We start from the raw sequence: 4,804 nt of genomic DNA on the forward strand, positions 1-4,804 counted from the left end.
ATGTTTAGGTAATATTTTTACTATTTGAGTTAACACTTAATGGGTTAAAACAACAAAAAACATTCTACTGATATATGTAAAGTATGATTAGTTTGTAACTACTGTTATTTGTCTAATTTTCTTAAAACTTTAATTATGATTACCTAATTAATAATTATGACCAGATTTATTTACCAATAAACTTACATTTTTATTTATGTATTTGTAGTGATACAACAAGTTATTTTAAGGTAAATTACTTTTTTACCATAACTTCTGAAGGAATTATAACTTACCATTTAACTTGTCTGCCATGGGGTCATTAATATCAATAGCAATAATTTTCCAATCAGTTTTTCCTAAAAGAATATTTTATTGAAATAATCTATTTTGAGAATTTCATTCATTTGTGCACAATTTTATAATTTTAGTTTTATTATTTCTTTTTTTTTCTGCACACATTTCAATCAGTTTTGACACTGAAACTAAACTACCTACAATAGAGTACTTCTACCTTTTTGAATATAACTTCTTAAGTTCGAGGATGTTTATGTATTTTTCAGCATTTAATCAAATAAGATTGTAGTAAGTCGTATTTATGATAAAAAAGGAACAGTAAAAAGCATGAAAAACTTCATTCCATTGCCTTTGGTAAGAATTAACCCAGTTACTTAAGTAGGCCTGTGGCATCTCCATACCAAAATGTGACTAAAAAATTATTCTTAACATACTTTTACAATGTATATTATAAATGTCTTCACTGTTAACTTAATCTGCATTCAAGAACAGCAAAAGTGTGAATAAAAAATAGATTTTGTACACTATTATTTGGAGGGTTGCATCTCCGTTGATAACGTTTCTTGATTATAATGAAAACTAGTCTACCTTATGATATACCTAAATTAACACTTTTACTACAAAAAAATAGCAATAATTCTTTTGTAAAACCATTATAAAAATAAATGAACAAGATGATCATTTCTTACCTTCATCAATGAGTGCCAAGGTTCCAAGAACCTTAATTTGTACGACTTGTCCTAGACTTGCAACCTGTTATACAATACACATTCAGTAAAAATACAAATATCTTTCCATTAATAAAGCACGAAGATTAAATAAGTCTTCTGTTAACAATAAAGAAATTACTAATAATTTCAGAAATATATAAAAAAAAACAAAATTGTCTTTGGGTATTAATAAAGACTACATAAAACAAGCACAATATATTAAATTTTGATGAAATTCTAGTGAAGTCAGTCACAATCATTTTACATAAAAAAAAAATTCGGAAATTTCTAAGTCTCATTTGTGGTCAAGAAATTAAACTTTTAAAAATAAAGATTCAGCTCATTTATAGACTTAAGAAACTTTTGTGTTAAGTCCAGATAAACTATTGACATAAAGCTATTTCCAAGAGTAGATATTCAAGTCATTTTGCAAAAACTTGAGATTTTTTAATTTATGGGTTATAAGGACTGAGAAATGAATGCAATGTAGCTTTAGTATTAAATACATATACAACTTTTATATATACTGTTTTTCTTCCTAGTTAGGTTAATAGGTTTAATTGGAATCTTAAACAGACAAACTTAGTTAATTAAAAATACATAAAAATAAAGTTGAAAATAAAAGAAAAAAACATTTTTCTATGGTTTGAAAATTATGTAGCTTTAATGAGAATAAAGGAGTTGCAAGTGCTTGTCATTAGGTAATAGTGTTACTTAACAATGAACAAGTTACTTTTAAGTTTTAATAATAGCTAAACAACTTCATATAAGAACCTGATCCAAGAAAAGATTCCTGTAGCTGAATGACAGTGAAAAGTGGAAGAATTAGGATGAAGGTGAAAAAAAAAAGTTGAATGGAGGAGTTCTACCATTGTTAAAAGGGGTGTTGGGCTTGTTAGCAATACATGGTTGACCATGCACAACAGAAGCGTAGATCCACGTGTTAACTAAGCAGGTAACAGAGATTAACTCACTTATTATGAATTTCATCTGGCTTGAATAAAAACAACTCAAAGCAATAAGATGTAAATAAAATTTTAAAGACATTAAAATTTGTCCACATGCTGAACTGCAGAATATTCACAAAAAAATACTGTGACTGGTATGCCCAAGATATCACTAAATGGTGAATTTGAAGCAATGCATTCTGAAATTCACTTAGAATATTCATGAACATCGTGGTAAACAACAAAAATCAACTGCACAAGTGAACTTAAGTAAGAGCAAGATCTGAGGAGCATGATTTGTTGTAAAGTGTAAACAACCTTTTTTGAGACCTTCATTGAATGGTTATGGATGTGTGAAATAACAATGAATAGCCTCCTAACATGACATAAAAGATCAGTTAAGGTAGGCAACACAGTAGGTGAGAAACAGAAATTACCTTCTCTTGCAGACTCAATCTGGGTAGAAGTACAAGGCCTTCTGACAATATTAAGTATATGAAGCATCAAGGTTATAGACATCAGAATATATTCAGCCTGATGCAAGTAATAAAAGAAAATATGATTTAAAGGAAAGATGATTGATCAAACAAATTTCTGAGAGTTCAAAAGTAGTGGAAGCCAAGAAACAAGGGCTAAACCCAAGTCCAATTTAGGACAATGTTTAAATATTTCAAGACATGAAGATGAAAGACTTGGAAAGAAATTGAACAATGGGCACAAAGATTAATGGTTTCCAAGGCATCTGTAGGTTGTACATAAGGCAGCTCTATAATAAGCCATAGATGAAGCTGATAGTTACAATCATGAAACAAATACATAAGGAAATAAGTTGTGAAATTGTAGAGAAACAAGATATATTTTTTAATGCTGCAACTCTAGAAGGTAGTCCAAATAGTTTGATAGACAACAGGACAGAGCATGAGGATGAATGGGCTAACAACTGATCAACTCAAGAAGATAATATGGCTTCTCAGACAAAGAACCGAACAGCAACCAGCCATGAATTCCATATAAATCTGGATCAGTACAGTGGAAGAAGATGGTTGATCAATGTGACAAAGGTATCAATAATTGAATGATCAACCTTTAACAAAGCCACTGAAAAACTAAAAAGTGAAGGATCCACTCAGTGATGAGAAGTAAACAATCCAGAGAAAGAGAGACTGCAAAAATTGTTATCCTACCTGGAACGTGACAGGTTTAAAGGTGAAAAGTTTAGAATGAAATCAAGGAAGTAATAAAATTACAGCAAAGCAAGACTGCAAGAACTAATACTGACTAATTATAGATGTAAGCTACCAATATGGGGCTGTCTATGTAAACTGCCACAGAATGGGTGTGTGTATAAGGTGTGGAGCTTGAAACAAGAACACTTAACAGCCTAACATTTTGAAATGTTAATACGAGGTCCAAATGAGAGGGAGACATCTGTAAACAGATGAAGGTCTTTAGTAAAAAGAAATAATGAAGATCCAGTTGTTGTAACTCTTAGTCCTACCAAGACTAGAAAAACACAAGTAAGGGAAAACAAAGCCATGTTTTTTAACAGATCAGACACCACTGAGAAGCAAACTGCAATGGAGTTGTTACATTGAGTACACCTGAACGGAATGACTTTGTAACCTGAAACCATCACCACCAAAGCAGAAAATACATCTTTGGCACTAGATGTGGATGTCAAGAGTATGTGTACGAGTCTTCAAGGCTTGCAATGACATAGGAGACAGCTGAAGTGTACCTTAAACCATGTTTATTCAAAACACTATGTACCAACAACTGTGTTAGTACGAGAATGTGGGATTGGAGATATGGATGATCCATCCAAGAGATGTAGCCAGCTGGAAGGTCAACCTGAGTGTGTGTAAGAGAATGAATGAAAGGGTTAGAGTAAGACAATCATCAACGTAAAATAAAAATAAAAAATCTCAGATTGATGGTTTGTTCCCATATCTTCTAAACTTTACACTTTGCAGGAGCTATATCAGAAAACTCTCATGAAATCATAAATTACTTTTCACACCACTTTGTTCACTTTACATTAATGTAAATAGTTTATAATCTGATTTATTAAATAGGGATTAATCTTTTCTTCTAGTTATTTTCAAAGCTGTCCCCATCCTTTTATGATCTCACAGCATGTGAACAAAAACCAATAATAACAAGTCTTTAGATAAGAGAAACAATACCTGGTTATTCTATTCTCAAAGTATACTAATTTTGTAACAAATAAAAACTATGTTTTCAAATGGGTAGAAAAATTCTAAAAAATCTGACAGAAGCAATGTTTATAGGATAAGCAGAATTGGAAGCTTAAATATTTTTCTTTGCAAATTAAACTAAATCAATGTCATAAATTAATAAAATATCAATTATAATGTATTTTTGAGTAAAAAACTGAAATATAGTTAATTATTTTTCTTCAATTTAGAAATTTTATAAGCATGTGTGCATTTGACACAGGTCATAATAGGATTCATTCTCAAAATCAGGCCTAGATTAAAGCCCCATTCTAATGTACCAATCAACAATCTATAGGCAACAGATCTAAAGGAAAATTAATATACATTACAGGACTACAGGTAGATAAAAACTACACACAGGTGATTAAGGTAGGGGGGGGGGGAGGTCACCAATAAGTACAAAAATTTGTTTATTTCCTAATTTTTGAAAGTTTCTTCCTAAGCTTTTGTGGTGTTTTTTTATAATCTTAATTTTGATTACAAACTTTTTCCTCAGGAAAGAAAATTTATGTACTTATAAATGGTGTGGCATCCTTCTATCATTTAATCTGTAATCACATCACAACAATATCACTATCAATGGCTGGAGACGGCTTAAATGGGTAATGAAGAAAAACTTTAATATAAGTTT

At 30.6% G+C, this 4,804-nt stretch overlaps 1 pseudogene; it reads right to left on the reverse strand.

Moving 5' to 3' along the window:
* Window positions 1–4,804, reverse strand: part of LOC106470863 — a 34,947-nt pseudogene that overhangs the window by 18,876 nt on the left and 11,267 nt on the right.

Source organism: Limulus polyphemus, unplaced genomic scaffold (genome assembly GCF_000517525.1).
Source record: "Limulus polyphemus unplaced genomic scaffold, Limulus_polyphemus-2.1.2 Scaffold107, whole genome shotgun sequence".
In the NCBI taxonomy this organism is placed as follows: Eukaryota; Metazoa; Arthropoda; class Merostomata; order Xiphosura; family Limulidae; genus Limulus; species Limulus polyphemus.